We start from the raw sequence: 21,953 nt of genomic DNA, 5'->3' as shown, positions 1-21,953 counted from the left end.
CATAAGAGTGGGAGGCATGTTTGTCTGGTGAGTGTACACCGAAAAGGGAATGTTGTCTCACAAGCACGTGGTGATTTTGTTTTGGGATACCAAGTTATAGGAAGATTGAAGCACTGAAAGTGACATTCACATTATTTGATGGACTTTTTTGTTTCACAGTAGTGGATGGATTTATACTATATTATGAATGATTGTTAATAAGTTGTATTTCTGATTCACTGTTCACAACATCACTGTAGAGGGTGTTTTGTGTATTATTTGTTCACAGCACCACTATATAAGTTGTTTTTTGTATTTTTAGTCATTTTACTTAAAGTAGCAGCAGTGATTGATAGTCGCTTATCATTGTTAATTATCACAAAAGGGTGATAGTATTTTATTCTTAGGTTACATTTGAGCATGCATTCAGTGCAAGGGTTTTTACTGTTGAACAGTGGAATTTAGCCTGCTGTCAGCTGAATATGGGTCACAGGAGTGCAGAACGAAGTACACTTCTGTAACCCACAGGAGAAGTAGGACCAAAAGAGCTTTGGCCCTACTTCTTTAAAATCATTTAGCTGGAAACCCATTTAAAGTTAGTATTTGTTAATATTCAATAACAAAATTTTGATGGGTTTCATGTTCCAGAATGTTAGTGTGAAGAACAGTCTGAAGGTCACCAATCAAATTCAAACCTGCCCTAAGAAATAACAGCTTCCTATATGTGTACTGAGGAGAGCCTGGTACAAGAGTTCAACTCACTTGGAACATTTAATGGTTAAAAGAATCAAATACAACCAAGAATCCCCCTTCTTTAGGGTGTGAGCAGTTTATATCTAAAGTTGGCTACCTTTAGATCCAACAGAAGATGTTAGTCTTCATCAAGTCTTAACACGGGTCTCCTTTTGTCTTTATCACACAAACATCGAGTGCCCTGAAGAAGAGGAGGCTTTAACCTCAAAATATGTTGGTTATATTTGAGGCTCTTAACCATTAAATGTTCCAAAAAAGTTCTACAAGTGAGATGAACTCTTGTACTAGGCGCTCCTCATTAGACATCCAAGCACTTCCTTTGTCGCTATCAGAGAGGTAGCAGCCTAGGACCATAACAAGGTCCACTTATGTTATATTTCAAACACAGATCTGCTTATTTGAAGGAAAAATCACCTTATGGTAGATCGAACAAAAGCAGCTTGGAATGGAACATCCGAACAAGATTGAAGGCAGTGGAACAATTCTTATGGATGTTTGTTATGCCAGGTGCAGGATCTCACTCTTTCCTCCCTAACTATGCCATATGTTTAGACATACTGGTGGCCTGAATTACCCATTGGCTTCTAATATCTCTTGGGAGTCCTCTGCTCACCTGTCCATCATGGAGTCTTCCTATTCCTTTTTTTTTAAAATACTGTAAAATCAATAAATCTCCAGCAGGAATAGAGAAGTCCCATCATAATGGCATGACGGTAAGGGGAGCTGAAAACTCAAGAACAGAAATTTCACCATTGGATTCTTAAAAAGAAATAAGATGCTGACATGCAGTTCAACTTCTCATCTTTGTAACTTATGAAAGACGCCTAAAAAAGCCAAATGTTCAATCCTTCACAAACTCCAGCAGTTTTGGTCCAGGGGAGGGAAAAATAAACACCACCAAGCAACTAGGAACAATTTTGCATGACTAGTGGCAAACGATTGACTACACATGGCAGTGCGAATAATTTCCTCGATCAAAATATTGCCTTTCATAGCAACTGCAAATTGTAATTGAGTGTAAAATTAGTTGTAGAAAAATCACACACTTTTTATTTAAATTCTGTTATTGATTATTGATTTTACCATCATCCCTTATTCAATAAGACGTTCCATGGCTTTAAGCAAACCTGTACTTTTCCTGGTGAGGCAAAACAATAGATTTGCTTAACTTTCTTCCTCCCCAGTGCTGAGAGCTAAAGGAAATGCTCAGTATTTCCAGGTGCATGTGATATTTCCAGGAGCATGTGATAGTTCTGGGCCAATTGGCCCTGTCAAAAGGGGAGCCCATACCCCTTTGTAAGGTATGACTCCAGTAACTTGTATCCTACACAGGGCTTTCCTTTCACTTGCAAGAGGTAAAGGAAGATAAGTCTTAATTAAGGTGCACCTATTGTATTGTCATTCATGGGCAAATTACTGCCATAGTTTAAGCATTCTTGCCATAAAAGCTTTTGTGCACTAGCGGTGAGCTCTTTTTGCCTCCGTATATAACCATACCTGTATATGATAATATATATAATAAATGTATGTCCCCTTCTCTTTGTACTGTCCTTGGCATAAACTCTTTGGACCTTATGTATTGTTCTTTAAGATCTGGATTTATGCTTCACAAACACAAATCATTTTCTGGACTGATCTGCAGCCGACTGGGGGCTTAGGAGAAATTATATCAGTTTTTAGGAAGACCCTTCATCTGCAAAATCATTGTGGGGACATTAGTTATGTTGAATCATATTAATTAGATTATCTTATTATGTATTTTTTTTTCAAAATGAACATACTCAGGTTTTCTAACCTTTTAAGGTTTAAGTAAGACCACCCATCTATTTTATTAATCTAGTTGCCTACATTGCACCTTCTTCAAATCTCCTTGCCCTTCTTACACTGTCAAGGCTTCATATTCAAAATGTGACCTTACAAGGGGTAATACTACCTAAAACTAAAACAAGAAACTAACAAAATTAAAATAAAAGTAAAGAAAAAACTCATTAAAATAAAGTATATACAATTCCTAAATGTTTTATTTCAGTTTTGGATGGAGTAGGGAAATATTAAAACCTTGGACAGACTTTTATTGCTGTTTGTGTCCCCATTAGAGAGATTTCTCTTTGCATTGAGCTGACATATATGCAAAACAAGGTTAAATGCCCTTATAGACACACAGAGGCTGATTTACTAAAATTGGAGTGTGGAAAATCTGGTGCAGCTCTGCATAGAAACAAATCAGCTTTCAGGTTATATCGTCAAAGCTTAATTGACCAAGCTGAAGTTAGAAGCTGATTGGCTGCCATGCAAAGCTGCACCAGATTTGTATTCTCCATTTCTAGTAAATCAACCCCAAAGTATATAATTAAAACAGGTATCCCCATTAGAAGTTTTACCTTCACCTCCTGTTCAGTTGACTCTAAAATTTAGATTTTTCCATCACTTCAACCCCTGAACGGGGTTGTAACTCTTCCCCACTCCCAAAGTTTTGGCTGTAGATATACTGCAGCACACTTTTATCTACTACTGTGGAGAGTGAGGATACCGTCTGTTCCAGATGTACCAGTTTTTTGGAAAATGTTCCAGGTAAGTGCACACAACCACTGATCAAATTTCATTGTAATTTGGGGATTGTATTAAGATAAATAAAGAATTATTTTAGCAATCCTGTCCAAATTTAAAATCTGAAATTTTCAATATTGTTCCTATGGTGCTTTAATCATAGAAGTTTTCAAACCATACATAAATGTTTGTTGCCCTTTAACATCAGAGCTAAGATAAAAGGATCAAGGAAAACACAGTCTGTAACTAATTCATTAGTACACACTGCACCAGTGATATTTTAATAAGTGTTAATGTCACAGTGTTAATGCTAGGAGCCCTATCACTAGAACATGCTGCTCCCAGCAAAATGCTCACATTAAAGCATTAAACCTTGCAGTGGCTTTGCGGTAACATCCACGGTTTGTTTTGTGCTCTTTACATAGTCTGTATTTATAATCACATATATACTAATTATCAAAAGCTTGGGGACCCTTTTAGATCTCTGTGTGTGCTTTTTTGCTTTTTTCATAATGTTAGGCAGGTGCATTATCATGCATTAACATTCCCTTTGTACATTGACATGCTTTTTTAAAGTGTTTTAAATTTAGAATTTGGGGTCGATAGGGTTAGCAGCCATTGACCGAAGCTTAGCTGTCTCTAATGCATTTAAATGCATAATAAACACATATGTTATATGTGTTTTGAAGTGTTGCTTTTGACTTCTATGGACCACCCAATGCACTAAAACACAGAAATATTAGACATCTAGTATTTTAAAAAACGCCCTGCACTGCAGCACTAGGAACAGACACTAAATTTACTATGGGGAACCACGACACATGTGTTTTAACATGGCAGAACAAGTGCATTAAAAGACAACACTGTAAATGGGCCGGGACTGATACCTTGCCAGATATGTTCCTTAAAAGAGAAGTTTTTTGTTTTTTTTTAAATCATACTTACCTAGGTGAATGCAGCATCGATCTGACACTGCATTCTTCTCCTCTGGCTCCAAGGGTGAGAAACAGGGGTGGACTAACCATTTGGAAACTCAGGCACTGCCCGAGGGCCTGGGGTCAGTAGGGGGCCCCATGAGATGCCCCTAGTACCTTTTTCATAGGCTTTATTGAGTTTGGGCAAGGACACAGGGGCCCCATGATCCCCTATTGCCCGGGGGCCCCATGAGTTGTCAGTTCGTCCCTGTTGAGAACTGAGCGATCAAGCACCGGTGATGGCTTAGTTCTCCCAGGTGCTCTGTGCAGGGACTGTCAGTCACCGCCGTCTGCTCTGCCCCCTCCCCCCTGGCCGATAGCAGGCTTTAGCTCACTGTCAGCTAAAATTGGGTCACAAGAGTGCAGAACAAACTTTGGCTGTACTTCGCCATTAAAGCAGAACTTATAAGTAAGAAAACATGACCCATACCATCACTAGCATAGTGAATTGAGCTCTAGAATCCCCCCAAGTGCAACTTTTTGTAATCTTGGGTGGCAATGTATATGTGTAGATGGGAAGGGGCATTGCACCTCAATGGCATAACAATGGTAGTAGTAGACTATTTAGAAGATATTAACTCTAAACAGAAAAACAGAGCCACTCACTGTATAGAACACCTCAGGCTAAATGGTTAGCACTTCCGCTTGGCAATACTAGGGTCGTTGGTTTGAATCCCAGCCCCAGTTCCACCTGCCTGGAGTTTGCATGTTCTAAATTAGGGACCTTAGATTGTACACCCCTTGAGGGTTAGGGACTGATGTGAATGTACAATATATATGTAAAGCGCTGCATAAATTGATGGCGCTATAGAAGTACCTGGAAAAAATAAATAAAATTCATGTATTCATCAAAATAACCAGTCCACCTAAGGTACAAACTCCAACGCATTTCACTCTGCAAGGAGCTTGCCCTATGTGTAAGCTCCTTGCAGAGTGAAATGTGTTGAGCTTTGTACCTAAGGTGGACTGGTTATTTTGATGAATAAATGGATACGAGGTGTTTTTTACAGTGAGCGCCTCTCTTTTTCTTTTTGGAGTTGCTGTCGATCCTAGTAGCTGATGACTATCAAAAAACCTGCTCCTATCATTGGTGAGAGCAGGGGAAAAAAGCACTGAGCGAGACACTAACCTTCTGCTTACTCCTATTTAGAAATATTACAAGAATCATTGGAAATACCAACTGAAGTATCTTAAAATATGATTAACAGGATTATCTTGGGGGAGAATTTTGTGTGTTTGGTAGGTTTTTAAAATGGTCTTTAAATTTACTTGAAAGATGTTACTTTGCTTCACCTCTGTTTCTGTATGTGTAAGTTGGGACACTTGGATGGTATCATAATCTGCTTAATCAAGGCCTGTTCTTTTGCCCCCATGAAGTGAGAAAGCAACAGGTTTATTTTATGGCCAAAAAATTTTTTTTGGCCATTCGCACAGTAAAAATAAGTTAGATTTAATGATGTGTAATGGGCTCCATTTCTGGCTGCTGTAGCGTTTGTTATATATTTTGCTTATATTCAGGCAGCTGTCTCCTGTCAGCACCAGATGTTTGGTCCCAAGACTTGTAGTTCCAGATGCAGTAAACTCAGGACACTGATCACTGTGGGTTGCTCACTCAGCACCACATTCATTAATAAAAAGCCTTAACATTTTTTCAATGTATGAAAGGTGTTCTGTGAATGGAGGAAAGGAGACCATGATGTTCTCACCTCTTCCAAGGCTTTTTATGAATGGAGGAGGTGCTGGGAGAGCGATTTATAGTGGTCAGTGTACTGGGTGTACTGCAGCTGGAACTACAAGCCTCAGCACCAGATGTTCAAGGTCAACAGGAGACATCTCCCTGAGAAAAAGTGAGTTATGTAACAAATGCTGCAGTGGCTGGAGATGGGGCACACATTATAAGAACTAATGATGTGTACCGCCCATACTTCAGCTTTAATAATATTTTCACTGAGCACTGTTGCACTTATAGCTGGTCAAAGACCTACTAGTGAGGATGGAGAAATGTGCAGGCACAATCTAACAACCCTGAGGCTTTTTTCATGGCTAGCTATCAAATAAGCATGTACTTTTTTTCTTTATAGTTTTGTATAGAGTACATGAGGCATTGAACCTTTTTCAGGATTTGAAGGCAATAGGAAATTAAAAAAGAATTGCACCTCATTTGGGAATATTTACACTCACTTTCAGGAAGTTCAAGGAAATCTCCCCAATAGAACACAGATCAGGAAAAGTGAGAAACATCTGTCAAAGTAATACATAGATACAGAGATATTGACAAGTGAATTTATATGCAAATCTCTACTTTTCATGTAACTTCTGTGTGCATCAATGGTCATGCAATGTCCAAGAAATGAGCAGTGCAGGGAGCATAATGGCTACAGAAAGCATGGACTTGGTTACATTGAGGCAAGGCACTCTAGTAGGCCTCCAGATCACTCAGTTCTTGGTCTTCAGTGAGCAGAAAGCTAATGACTGTCAGTCACAAACTTTCTGGTTTGCCCCTCCTGAAGTGCTGGGCTGTGGAGGGAGCTGAATCAGCTGGCTAAGTATCTCAGCAACACGCTTAGAGGCTGAGAAAGCTGCCGGTCCAGTCATCTGGGTGGATCCGAACATGAAAGGGTAAGTTCACCTTTATACAAAAAATAATAAATGCACATTTTTTTTCAGGTAAAAAAAAAAAGGAAAAATGTGTATTTATTATTTTTTGCTGCAGGAGCCTCTGAAGCATTGCACCAGCAATCAGCAGATCGCAAGTGCCATGCGGGTCTCCTGCAGATCTGTCAGTATATCTGCTTGCCAGTACGGGATGTATGGGATAGCAGATACGCTGACAAGAAGACTCAATGAACTACCACGACACTCCACAGCTCCATGGTAGTTCATTAAAAACTAAAAGCCGACAGCAACAAAGGCTGTCGGGACTTGTAGTTTCTCATTCACAGAGCACAGTTTTTAAAAGATTTGACAGCTAACGAAGGGGGGAGAAGATCCCATCCTAGCTGTCAAAGCAGGGGAGCAGGGACCAGCGCATTCATAACATGTTACACCATGAATATGGGTGTAACATGTAACATGTTATGAAAGGCGAATTTATCCTTTAAAGTCAGGATCTCTCCACAGCCTGGACTGGCTCAATGACGTCAGCTAACAGTAGATTTATCCCGATGTCAGCTAAAAATTGGTTAACGGAGTGCAAAACTATGTGCACTCCTGTGATTTCCAGAAAAGTTTTGCCCCTAGTTCTCCTTTAAGCATACCTGCACATTATGAAAAGTGTTCCCCCACATACAGATCAAATCAAGTTCAAGTTTTCAAATAATAGGAGGCCTCATTGGCCAAACTGAAGATGGAAGGAGTTGAAGTGAAACTAAGCTCTTCTATTCTGTACAGCCAAAGGTGCTGCCTTTTTAGCCTTTGTTTCTGCAGGTGCTGCACATTTGATCGATTGTGACCCCAGTCATTTGATAGATTGACAGCTCAGTTGAGAGCAAAAGCAGTCATCATTCACAGCATGTCTTGAAAGTACTGTAACTGTTTTGGAAAAGTTAAATCGATGGGTTTAGTTCTGCTTTATTTTATTTATTTTTATTTCAGGTACTTATATAGCGCTGTCAGTTTTACGCAGCGCTTTACATATACAGTTGTGGCCAAAATTATTCAACCCCCACTGAAATTGAGTGTTTTGGCCAGTTTGACATTGCTTTTGATCATTCAGTCATCTTGCTTACATTTACATTAAAGAGGCACTTGTAGGTCAGACAAATATAACATAACAGTTATAATGAAATAACCACAAATGTCTTTTCTGTGCTCACAGCATTATCAGTTTTATTCAACCCCCAAGTGACATTCAATCTTAGTACTTAGTACAGCATCCTTTTACAGTTATAACAGCTTTTAAACGTGAAGCATAGCTTGACACAAGTGTCTTGCAGCGATCTACGGGTATCTTCGCCCATTCTTCATGGGCAAAGGCCTCCAGTTCAGTCACATTCTTAGGCTTGCGCACTGCAACTGCTTTCTTTAAGTCCCACCAGAGGTTCTCAATCGGATTTAAGTCTGGTGACTGCGATGGCCACTCCAAAATGTTCCAGCCTTTCCTCTGCAACCATGCTCTAGTGGACTTGGAGGTATGCTTGGGATCATTGTCCTGTTGAAAGGTCCAACGTCTCCCAAGCCTCAGGTGTGTGACGGACTGCATCACGTTTCCATCCAATATCTCCTGGTACTGAAGAGAATTCATGGTACCTTGCACACGCTGAAGCTTCCCTGTACCTGCAGAAGCAAAACAGCCCCAAAGCATGATTGACCCTCCACCATGCTTCACAGTAGGCAAGGTGTTCTTTTCATCATAGGCCTTGTTCTTCCTCCTCCAAACATAGCGTTGATCCATGGGCCCAAACAGTTCTAATTTTGTTTCATCAGTCCACAGAACACTATCCCACAACTTTTGTGGTTTGTCCACATGGCTTTTGGCATACTGCAGTCGACTCTTCTTATTCTTTGGAGACAGCAAGGGGGTACGCCTGGGAGTTCTGGCACGGAGGCCTTCATTACGCAGTGTGCGTCTTATTGTCTGGGCTGAAACTTCTGTACCCACATCTGACAAATCTTTTCTCAGTTCCTCAGCAGTCACACGGGGACTTCTCTCCACTCTACGCTTCAGGTAGCGCACAGCAGTCGAAGTCAGCATCTTCTTTCTGCCACGACCAGGTAGCGTTTCAACAGTGCCCTTTGCCTTGAATTTGCGAATGATGCTTCCTAAGGTGTCTCTTGGTATGTTTAACATCTTTGCAATCTTCTTATAGCCATTGCCCTTCCTGTGAAGAGAAATCACCTCTTCTCTTGTCTTCCTGGACCATTCTCTTGCCTTCACCATGTTTGTAACCACACCAGTAAATGTCTAGAAGGAGCTGAGTATCACAGTCATTTTAAAGCTGCCTAATTGGTGCTTATTATGCTTGATTGCTGCTCGGTGACATCCACAGGTGTTTTCAATACCTGATGGAAAGCACCTGTATGAACCTCTGTTCTTCAGAGTGGTAGTCTTTAAGGGGTTGAATAATTGTGGCAATGAAGAAACCACATAAGAACCATTTACTACTGTATTACATAAACAATTGATGTCATTTTAGTTGCATTTGGGTAGTTACAACGTCCTTGTAGGATTTGATTCTGAATACAATTCCAAATGTACACTATAGTCCCTAAACCCCTTTACAGCATTGGGGGTTGAATAATTTTGGCCACAACTGTATATTGTACATTCACATCAGTCCTTAACCCTCTAGGGGCATACAATCTAAGGCTTTAAGTTTGACTTTTACAGGAAAAGTCAAGATTTGCATATGATTTCAGTCCCTTGTATCTCTGGATCTGCTGATTATTTCAAAGAATGTAACCTTTGCCTGTGTATTATGATCATCCACTCATTTGGAATTGTCCTGGTTTGTAACAGGTATACTTTGAGAAGTAAAAAGTGAGCATGATTGTGTTTTTGTATACTGTACCACTGACATGAACAGGTAAACTGATATGAACCTCACCATGGTTATTTGATTTTTTTCAAGCTTGGTTATTTTTCAATTTTTATTTTAATGCTTTCTTTTCCAATGCTTTTTTCTTAGTCACCTGATTTACTTATTCCCCTTAGTTTGTGTTTCAGCCTTATTCTTTCTTTTGCAGCTGCTTTTTAATTACATCAAATCACTCACATAGATGTATATGTCACATTATTTGTTGGCTCCAGGGTTTGTATCTGTTCAAGCATTTGGCAGGAGCGAGCACTGAAATATCATGTGCAATATGACAGTCATCAATTCTATAGATGAATAGGCTTCTTTGACAGTTATGGCACTTTAGCAGCTGTCTATCTTTCAATTGCAGTCCCATTGTGGGCCAATGTTCTTCTTATCCTGTGCTTGGTTTTTTGTGTTGTGTTAAGCATATGTAAAGATATTCTGCTACAAAAGATAACCCATGGACATATAGAGATTCCATTAAAGCAGAACTAAACCCATTGATCTAACTGTTTCCTAAAAAAAAATGTCATGAATGATAATTGTCACAGTTGCTTGTCCTCTCAACCGAAATGTCAAGTCATCAAATGACTGGTGTTATAATTGATCATATGTGCCAAGCCATGGCAACTGCAGATTAAACAGAGGCTAAGATGGCGCCTTTTTTGAAGTAAAGGATTAGGAAGGTTTAGTTCCAGTTCCAGTTCCTAGTTTGTTAATGATGCAGTCTTTCTTCAAGTTGACCATCTACAGATTAATGTTCAAGTGCAATACTAACACAGTACAGGGGCGGACTGACCATTTGGAAACTCGGGCACTACCAGAGGGCCTGGGGTCAGTAGGGGGCCCCATAAGATGCCCCTGGTACCTTTTTCATAGGCTTTTCTGCACTTCTTTATATGTTTTCCCCTCTCCAATCAACTTTTTAGCCAAGGTACGCTGTTCTTCTGAACAATGTCTGGAACGACCCATTTTCCTCAGAATTTCAGAGAGAAATGCACTGTAGCCAGCATGTACAACATTTGCTGCCTTCCTTCCTTAAATAAGGGCAATAATTGCCACCTGTTTTTCAAAGAATGAATGACCTCACTAATAGAACTCCACACTGCTATTATCTTGAACATGCCCCTTTCAATTAGTGATTCAATTACACAGAATCAGCAGCATGCATGTCATGACTGTTGGGTCTGTTGGATTTCTATTACTCTACTACACCTGATAGTATATTTGCCATGTAGAAATATCATTTCTACCAAAAACAGTGATTGATCAGGTTAGTGATGTCTGACTGCTATTTTGAACACAACTGTATGTATATATATATATATATATATATATATATATATATACATATATACACACAGTGGGGATCGAAAGTTTGGGCACCCCAGCTAAAAATTTGTATTAATGTGTATAAAGAAGCCAAAGAAAGATGGAAAAATCTCCAAAAGGCATCAAATTACAGATTAGACATTCTTATAATATGTCAACAAAAGTTAGATTTTATTTCCATCATTTACACTTTCAAAATAACAGAAAACAAACAAATGGCGTCTGCAAAAGTTTGGGCACCCTGCAGAATTTATAGCATGCACTGCCCCCTTTGCCAAGCTGGGACCTGCCAGTGTCATGGATTGTTCTCAATCATCGTCTGGGAAGACCAGGTGATGTCAATCTCAAAGGTTTTAAATGCCCAGACTCATCTGACCTTGCCCCAACAATCACCACCATGGGTTCTTCTAAGCAGTTGTCTAGAAAACTGAAACTGAAAATAGTTAACGCTCACAAAGCTGGAGAAGGCTATAAGAAGATAGCAAAGCGTTTTCAGATGTCAATATCCTCTGTTCGGAATGTAATTAAGAAATGGCAGTCATGAGGAACAGTGGAAGTTAAAGCAAGATCTGGAAGACCAAGAAAAATATCAGATAGAACAGCTCACAGGATTGTAAGAAAACAATTCAAAACCCACGTTTGACTGCACGATCCCTCCAGAAAGATCTGGCAGACACTGGAGTTGTGGTACACTATTCCACTATAAAGAGATACTTGTACAAATATGGTCTTCATGGAAGAGTCATCAGAAGAAAACCTCTCCTACGTCCTCACCACAAAAATCATCATTTGAACCTTGCAAATGAACATATAGACAAGCCTGATGCATTTTGGAAACAAGTTCTGTGAACCGATGAGGTTAAAATTGAACTTTATGGCCGGAATGAGCAAAGGTACGTTTGGAGAAGAAGGGGCACAGAATTTAATGAAAAGAACCTCTGTCCAACTGTTAAGCATGGGGTTGGATCAATCATGCTTTGGGGTTGTGTTGCAGCCAGTGGCACAGGGAACATCTCACGAGTAGAAGGAAAAATGGATTCAATAAAATTTCAGCAAATTTTGGATGGTAACTTGATGCCATCTGTGAAAAAGCTGAAGTTAAAGAGAGGATGGCTTCTACAAATGGATAATGATCCTAAACACACCTCAAAATCCACGGGGGATTACATCAAGAGGCGTAAACTGAAGGTTTTGCCATGGCCTTCACAATCTCCTGCCCTCAACATAATTGAAAATCTATGGATAGACCTTAAAAGAGCAGTGCGTGACAGACAGCCGAGAAATCTCAAAGAACTGGAAGACTTTTATAAGGAAGAATGGGCAAAGATACCTCAAACAAGAATTGAAGACTCTTGGCTGGCTACGAAAAGCGTTTACAAGCTGTGATACTTGCCAAAGGGGGCAGTACAAGATATTAACTCTGCAGGGTGCCCAAACTTTTGCAGACGCCATTTTTTTGTTTTCTGTTATTTTGAAAGTGTAAATGATGGAAATAAAATCTAACTTTTGTTGACATATTGTAAGAATGTCTAATCTGTAATTTGATGCCTTTTGGAGATTTTTCCATCTTTCCTTGGCTTCTTTATGCACATTAATACAAATTTTTAGCTGGGGTGCCCAAACTTTTGATCCCCACTGTATATATATATATATATATATATATATATATATATATATATATATAGTACATCACACCAGTCCCTAACCCTCAAGGGGGACACAGTCTAGGGTCCCTAACTTACATTCATACATACTAGGGCTCATTTAGACAGGTTCCAATTATCCTACTGGCATGTCTTTGGAGTGTGGGTGGAAACCAGAGGAACTCCACGCAGTCACAGGGCGACCATAAAAATTCCAGGCAGGTGGAGCTGTGGTTGGGATTTGAACCAACGACCCTAGTACTGGCAGGCGGAAGTGCTAACCATTTAGCCACTGTGCTGCCCTGACAACTTGCATCCTGCTCATAATTCTGACATCATTTATTGTGGTTTTGGGCTCCCATGAGGAGCAGGAGCACCTTTAATACAGTCCCCAGAGGCATAAGCTTGTTTTGGCTCCTAAGTACTTTTGACCTCCTAAGGTCCTTAACGGCTTAATTGTGCAATAAGCATTTTGTTTCAATCACTGTTAACTGAATAAGGTAAACCATGATGTAACATATCCCGGCATTTTTGCTGTACTGGAGTAGTTCATGTATTTAAAAGGTTTTTTCTTTTTTAGTATCCAGGAAAAAAAGGGGGTAAGAGTCACATAAATCTCTTAGTGTTAGAATTTTTCAAGATGCTCCAATTACTAAAACAGCACCCATCAAAGGGGGTCTTTGTAGCTGGTAACTGGAATTACTGTGCATTATGTATCCCCAGACTGGCTTTATTGCAGCTTTATTGAGATAGCAGCTTTTTACTATAGTGTATTCTCATGACTGATTCTTGACTATACATGAATAATAGCAGCAGAAGGACAAACATTATCTGGTAATTGAATGAAATAGCATCACTATGTTTATGGTAGACAGTTACTTATTAACCCCTTTATCCCATCTGTTAATTTTAGTACTAGAATCGTACCCTTGTTACGTAATTGATTATTACAAGGCATCTTATTTGAGTTTTAACCTTTATGTTCTTTTACTTTGGGTAATTGAGGGCACAGTGTGATTTAATCCTCATGCTGACGAGGCAGACATCACCATTCATGCACATCAGAGCCTCTGCAAAGCTTTATGAGCATTGGAAGACTCTCTGTGACAACTCATAAGGAGGAAAGATGTGTTTGTGTCTAGGGTGGAGGGTTGCATCAGAAATCCCTGAAAAAGAGCAACAATCTGCTCTTCCTCTCCCATGCTTGAAGCCATCTATATGAGATAACAGTAAAGCTGAGTATACATGTATAGTTTTTTTGTTCAACCAGCAGATTGAAAGAAAAAAAAAAAACACAAGCGATCCCTGTGACAACACAAGATGTTGATGCTGGGATCTCTTCCGCTTAGCTATTGCATTTTGGCAGGAGGGACTACCCCCCTTCCACCCTGCAGAATACACAGGTCATTGCTTGCAGCCATTTGCTGCAAGTGCATATCGAATGCCAGTTTTCCAGCATGACTGTTTGACAGAAGCCAGTTATTAGACCCGAATCTGTTGAACAGACAGCAGTACACACAGACCAAAGGTCGGCCAATTCCTGATGAACCGGTGAACTTTTGGTATATGTGTACCAGGCTTTACATTTTTATCAAGGTTTGCCAACCATTTTATGTCCATAGTAGATGCCAACCCTGTTCACTATATGCACACTGAGAGAACAATCAACCAGATAGTTTAGAAAGCTGGCCTGCCCCAATTGCTATTGTTCAAGCCTATGTGATACATTGTCGCCATCGTCATTGATCTTCTCTCCTTGCTCTCTGCATTTTCATTAAAGTGAAGAGTATGTAAAGGCACATATTTGGATACCTTTGGGAAGAGTTATAATTAGGCATGAGGTTCTGGTTTGAAGCTGCCATTGGTTCACGTCAAACCTCTAGGATTTGCGAGGTTAACAAATAGCAAATATTTGGCTGAAAACTTTGCAGGTTCACAATTTATATTGTAAAGCTCTGAGCAAACTGTTGGCACTATATAAATCCTGTATAATAATAATAATAATAATCAAAAATGGGAAAAACCTATAATGCAATGCATAGCCTTTGCCCCTGGGCAGATGAACTACAAGAGCCAAACATTTTAAGGAATAGATAACTCAGTCCCTTTCTATAAAAACATGGAGTGGTTAAAAGTTGTGGAACCTTAGGCTAAGGAGAACTTATGTATGAGAATTTGATTTCATCATAGCTGTACTGGTGGTGAGCCACCTGGGCAACCAAGTGGTATGTGGGCTGCTTCCATATACTGAAGAACTTATACAGAAACCTCTGATTTTGTAGACCTTAAACATTGCATTTACTTCCGAAGTGCCACCTAAAATTATAGGTGTCCAAAAAACAGAAGTCCAAAAAGAGGGATTTTATTCCAAATGTTGAATAAATGGACCAACACATTTCAGGGGCCACGCAGCTCCCCCTTCATCAGTGCTTTAGGAATGTTGATAAAAGAGTACTAAGATGCTACGGGGGACTCATGTTCAGAAGTTGGTTTATCCCCAACAAACTGTGTGGCCCCCCCCCCCCCCAAAACACATTGGCCAGATTTCCAGGTAACCATTGTCTCCACTACAGAAAGTATTGGGAAATCCAACATTTGGGAGCTGTCACAGGGACAGGAGATTAGAGAAAGTCTTTCAATGGGGAAACCTATTCTGATGACAAGTGTATAATAGGGGATAACCCTTCGCTTTGGAGAAATCTTACTTCCTGATGTGTCTTTGTGACTCTAAGTGAAGGGAAGGGACACAGACAGAAAACAAAAACATGGAACTTAACCATTCTCTACTGTGTCCAAAACTAAGGAAAAATGTTTTGGCATTACATACACTTCAATGTTATCCACTGTCTCCATTGTAAATCAGAGTTCCTGTGGTGCTTGGGTCTTACAGGTGATCTAGAGCAGTCAGATCATGTCTACATGGACGTCGCACTTCTCTATGTATGTACATCATGAGAGGTGGGGGCAGGAGTTGCAGAATGTCCCATCCACTCTCTGCAGCCTGCAACAACTGTAGCTCTGCAACTGATTTATATGACTGACATCTGGTATGAAAAATAAATCCAACTTAATTCCCTCTACATATTGACCAATTATGTATAAGCTGCTTTCTGGGGCTACTAGAAATATTCCGGGGAATATCCAATTGCCTTAGGGGATCAGGAAGGATTTTTTTTTCCCTAGTGGAGCAAATTAGACTATGCTTTATTTTGCAGACAAATTGGGAAAACACCTACTTTATATTTGTAACATGTGCCCATTCACATAGCATAACTTAAAAAGATATTTAAAAATTGCAACTTACTTTTATTAGATGCTCTATTCTGGACCCTCCAGCAAGGAAAAATCAAGGTACTTCTCTTCATTTATGAAGGAGCTGGGCAGCTGTTTTTGCCATAATTAACACTGTCTGTTATATTCAGGCAGATCTCTGTTATTAGTTGTAACTAGATTTGAGCACTGTCTGAGTAACAAAAGATTTAAAGGTGAAGAGGCTGGGCATTGTATGTTAACTAGGACAAACTTAGGGCAGGCTCACTCTAAGGCTGGCCATACACTATAAAATTTTCTGTCCAATTTCTGCCCAATTTCCTTTAGATTTACCTTCAACTGTGTAATGCAAGGGCCTGCCTAATGGGATATAACTGAAAGTGTTGTTGGGGTTGGACCTCATATTATATGGTTTTTGGTAAATCTAAAGCAAAAATCTCAAGAGAATTGTATAGTATATGGCCAGTCTAACAGTGTTAAAAAAAAATTTGCAGTCAGCCATGATACCTCCTCCTGAGAAATATCAAAAACATAAGAAATGTTTACATTTTTTTTTTTAGGTATGCTGTGTGAATGGGAACACATAACAAACATAGTAAGGTTTTCTCAAATTTGACTGCAAAAGTGGAAATATGCTTTAAGGTTGTTTTTCCTCTGGTTCAATTGTGGATATAAGGTTCCATATATCTGGAGGTTTTCAATCTCCTTATTTATTAATTTTTTTTCCATTGTTTGAATTCATGGACTTGTGTCTTTTTTCATCCTGACTAGCTATGTAACTAAAATAAATATTTAAAAAAAGAAACAAAATGCAAATGGGTAGCCAGCCAGTATAATTACTGCATAAAGCATTCTGATTCTGTTAGTACATAGAAATCAGTTTTTAGGAGCATAAATGGCAAGTGGTTCACTGTCATACATACTACCAGTGTAGCAATAAAATATCTCATATCTGAGCCTCCGGATGAGGTAGCATTTTCAAACCCCCTTTCAAGTTGAATGGTCATAATCCTTATAAGCTGAAAGAAATCATGTGCAAAGCTACCCTATCATCAAAGCTGGATGGATGCTTTTTAAGAACTAGGGTAAAGTAAAGGATGGCTGATGCCTATAGTACTCAATCAGGTGTTAGTTTTAATTCCTTAAAGGAATTAAAACTAGCAGGCCTTATGAGGCCTGATTGGCTGCTATAGATAATACTTCTATTTTTCTAACCTACAGTTTGTATAAAGCAGTCCCAATAGTGGGCTGATTAAGCCTGCATCTTGCAAAATGTATAATTTTCGCCTCCTGATCTAATTCTGTGGGTTTGAGTTAAAAGCCTGCTACTCTTCAGATCTTTCACTGGGTGCCAGCTGACTATGTTAAAAGGAAATCCAATCTAGCTGCCCTCCCCTCTTCTGTCAGTTGTCTTCAGCTGTACCCCTTATAGACTGTCCCAAATCTTCTTGAATTTCAAAAACTCCTAAGTTGCCAGCTGTGAGGCCCAATTTATTTTTCCCCTACTTAGGCCAGGCTTTTGGATCAAGTCTTTTTTTGGTCCGTGTTGACACTGAGCCTTCACTCATCCATATCTGTAATTGTCATAACTTCATAAACCCCCTGTTATCATGTTATCACTGATCATCTCAGTCTGTCCTTGTTATCATTTTGACTCAAGCAAAACTGTTGGAGACATAATCTTATTATGAACGATTTGTGAAAGCTAGTTAGAGCTTGCAGTCATTAATTGTAACACAATTGCTGATTGTCTATATTTCTGCCCCCATAGAGAACTAATAAACTGACCATTACAAACTGGAATAAAATGTTGACATTTATTAAACTGAACATGAATGTCCTCTCTCTTTCTTTTCTTGCTGTGTGTATATATATATATATATATATATATATATATATATATATATATTTTTTTTTTTTTTTTAAATATATTACATTGGATTCTCAGAAGGAAAAGGGGGAACATGGGACTTCAAGGTACCCAAAGACAAAAGTAATAAATCTATTTTAAATATAATAATAAGTTACACATTTTATTTTGCATCAAAACACTAACAAATAATCCAATGAGGCTGTATTAGCTATATGCATACAACTGCAATGACATCATAAAAGCCTAAAAAATTGCTCATAGTTCAAAGATGAAAATATATAGTAAATTTTCACAGAGAGACTATCCGATGTACAGATATGGAACTCCAACGTCTTTCAGCTTGCACAGGGAGTTTAATCTCAATGATGATTTATGAAATATTGTACATCAAAGTAGAAGCGTATGAGATTGGGTGTCTCCAGAGGGGATTTCAGAGTGGTTGGAGTGCCTGTCACTCACCAGCCTGAGAGGGAGCCTTCCCTGGGAGGAAGCCTTCCCTGTGTATGTGGATTTTGGATTTTCGTGCATTCATCTCTCTTTGGCATGAGCCAATTGGCTTTTGTTTGCCAGAAAATCTGCACCTTGGATTCAACAACTGTTTCATAAATCATCCTTGAGATTAAACTCCCTGATGAAGACAGTCTGGGATTCCATATCTGTATATCTGATAGTTTCTTTGTGAAACATTGACTACATGTTTTCATCTTTGAATTATGAGCAATTTTCTAGGATTTTAAGATGTAATTGCAAGTGTATTTATATAACTGATATAGCCTCATTGGCATATGTTTTAGTGTTTTGATGTAAAATAAAAAACTTGTAATTTTTTATTATATTTAATATAGGTTTAATATTTTCATCGTTGGGTACCTTAAAGTTCCATGTTCCCCCTTTTCCTTCTGAGATTCTAGTAGGTTTTGGGATGTGGTACCACTCTAATTTTGATTGGGTATAGGAACATGTAATGATACATACTACATTATCTTATGTAATGTGCAGAGTACCTTGATGGAGTAATTCTTATACTGCTAATAGAATGGTAGTTTAACTCCTCTTGCTGCATTCTCAGTTCTACAAAGTAACTCAAACATTCAACATGTTGAGTAAAATTCTGCTAATGACTTGGGAACATAAGCACAGATATTCCATCTCTACTGGTCTTGTTACTAACCAATATTCAATAACAAATTAAATACCAATTTTTGGTTGACCAACTCTTAAAATAACATAAGCCTAAACTGATCTCAGCATGATATAGGTGGGGGAGCTAGAAAAACAGGTCATAAAGCTGTGAAATGGTTGCAATTGCCTCTGCTAGAGTTTGAACGAGGCTGTATGTGTGAAATACACTGTTTCAGCTCATCCATGCGCTCATTATTCTATATGCAGTCATATATATATATATATATATATATATATATATAGCTTTATTCAGCAGGAAAGTGGAGAAACATACCTCCAGTACTGAATGTAATGCCAAGGGGTTCTGTGGTGTGCTTGAGGGTCTGTTCATGCTGGCTGCTGGTGGATCTATTGTCACTGCAGGGTCTATGGTTGATGGCGGTGCTCTATTGTTGCTGGTAGGGATCTATTGTCACTGGGGGGTCTATAGTTGCTGATAAAAATCTATTGTTGCTGGGGAGGGGGTAATATGTTGCTGGGGGAATCTATTGCTGCTGGTTGCTGGAGTGTTTATTGTTGCAGGCTGCTGGGAGAGCTATTGTTGCTGGAGAGGGTCTATTGTTGCTGTTTGCAGGGGATTTTGATTTCTGCTTTATTGCTTTCCTTCTTATCATTAACAAATTCCATGCAAATTAATTAGCACTAAAAAATGATACTTGGTTCTGTAAAAGGGGCAGTACTGTGAGGTGAGGGTTGGGGAAAACAAAGAAAGGTGTTCAAAGGTGGGTAGGGGGCAGAGACAATGGGCAGCTCAGAAGGGGAGAGTACCTGCACCTATTATCTGATTTAAAAAAGCCCTGTATATATATATATATATATATACACACACACACACACACACACACACAGTATATATATATATATATATATATATATATATATATATATATATATATATATATTCATTATTCATCAGCAGTATTCACATATACCTTTACATGCACTTTATTGCATGGCAGGCCTGTAGATACAAATTGTGAAGGTCCTCTGCAGATGAGGCACATCAAATACAAATTACAAGCCTACAAACACTTTTTTTCTGTCTTATGAGATATACCCTTTATTGGCCAACTTAATTTATTAAAAATGGATTTGAAATGTGGTATAATGTTTGGCAAATAAAATGAGTGCACTGAAAATTAGCATCTTTATGAACTAAACATAGCCAAAAAGGCATATCCCTTAATCTCCAGACTTTTGACATTGATTGATTACATGGTAGGACAATCTACTTCTCAATCTACTGGAAACAAATACTCTTAAGCACCAACATCCTTCAGCACTGAAGATCACTGAAACTGTATGAGTGACATTTAGCTGAATTGTAATCATTTTGTAATTGTTGAGTTGTTTGGCAGTAACAAAAGACTGCATTCTCCTGAATGTTAACGTTATGCAACAAATTATCCACAGAATATCAGGTACATTTTTAAATCTATGCATTTGGAAAATTTTGAGTTGATTGGAATGTTTTACTTTTTACCTTGTGTTTATTACAAAGAGAAAAAGAGCATACATCAGATGTATTATTTTATCAGGCTGCAAATTCCCTGTATTTGTACAATTACTTACAAACTACATAAAATTGACAACCCACTTATTGTACGTAAAAGCTGTTAAAACCTGATATGTCAAGCAACCAATGGTTAAAGTATTTTCTTGATATAAAATCTCTTATAGAATTTCTCATGTGATATTGTTACATGTATATTGTTATGAAAAGGAACCATTAATCAATAAAAGAGTGTTGTACCATTTTTTTCTACTTGCATAACTTAATGGGGCTAACTTACTAAAGGCAATTAGACTGTACTTTGCAAAGTGCAATTGCACTCTGCAAGTGCAGTTGTTCCAGAGCTTAGTAAATGAGGTAAAGCTTCCCTTTGACAAGAATACCCAATCAAATGCAAGGAAAATAAAAAAAAGAAGCACATGATTGGATGATGGAAATCAGCAGAACTTCTGCTCAATTACTAAACTCTGGAGCAACTGCTCTTACAGAGCTCAATTGCACTTTGCAAAGTGCTCAGAGTCTAATTGCCGTTAGTAAATCAACCCCAATGTGTTTTTGTAGTTTGCCAGTGCTGGAGTTATTATAAAATAATGCTTGTTACAGTTTTCTATACAACACCCTGATCTTTCCTGACATGTGACAGATTAATTTGAAATAAAGCATCTCCTCAATACCTAAATTTCAAATATTATATAATTTTACATTTCCAACTACTTATAGCAAACATCAAGCATGCTACAGTATTCTAAAAGTAAAAAATCCCAGAAACCATCCCTCTATTCAGCTCCCTTGTTTCTACATTCCAATTACTTCCCTTAACATGTTTTCTCTAAGATTGTCCCTGTGTACTACCCAACTTTCACCCAGCAGCATCATTTCACTTCTTCAAATGTTTCTGCATATTGTCTTCCTCTGTACGTGCAGAGTAATACCCTCCTCCCCTTGTACTCACTTGGGGATGGATCAGGATCCGTGGGAAGGGCTGAGACAAGGCAACGGTGAGGTGGCCCAAGAAGGAATTCCCTCTTAAATACTTTCTCCATCTGTTCTATTTTGAGAAGGTTCATCCCATCCTCCTCAGCATCAAGGTCCCTTGGTGTCAGATACCCTGAGACAGCAGGAAAGGGATCAGGTTTATTGACAAGTAACTCATCAAGAAACTCTATTAATATGTCTGGCAGGAGCTCAGATCCTAGACTTGGGCTCTGAAGCCAAAGGAGGAAGGAGAACGGGTAAAGAGGCAATCTGCCTGAAATGTAAAGGGTGGGGGTGGGGAGACCCAACTAGCTGCGTATGTGCACCCCAAGACTGAACGCATAAGCTGGCATCCTGCTACTGCGACGTCATCTACATTTACACGTCTGATCT

At 38.8% G+C, this 21,953-nt stretch overlaps 1 protein-coding gene across 1 annotated transcript in view; it reads right to left on the bottom strand.

Annotated features, from left to right (window-relative positions):
* Window positions 1–21,685, bottom strand: part of PVALB (parvalbumin) — a 55,754-nt gene extending 34,069 nt beyond the window's left edge. The window contains exon 1 of the mRNA XM_089681951.1: window positions 21,538–21,685. The gene's annotated coding sequence lies outside the window, so the exon portion shown is untranslated. The remainder of the gene's footprint in view (window positions 1–21,537) is intronic.
* Window positions 21,686–21,953: the final 268 nt, after the last annotated feature.

This window comes from Staurois parvus, unplaced genomic scaffold (genome assembly GCF_062004578.1).
Source record: "Staurois parvus isolate SC_StPar_1 unplaced genomic scaffold, SC_StPar_1.0 ptg000282l, whole genome shotgun sequence".
Taxonomy (NCBI): domain Eukaryota; kingdom Metazoa; phylum Chordata; class Amphibia; order Anura; family Ranidae; genus Staurois; species Staurois parvus.
This window is presented reverse-complemented; position numbering and strand designations above follow the sequence as displayed.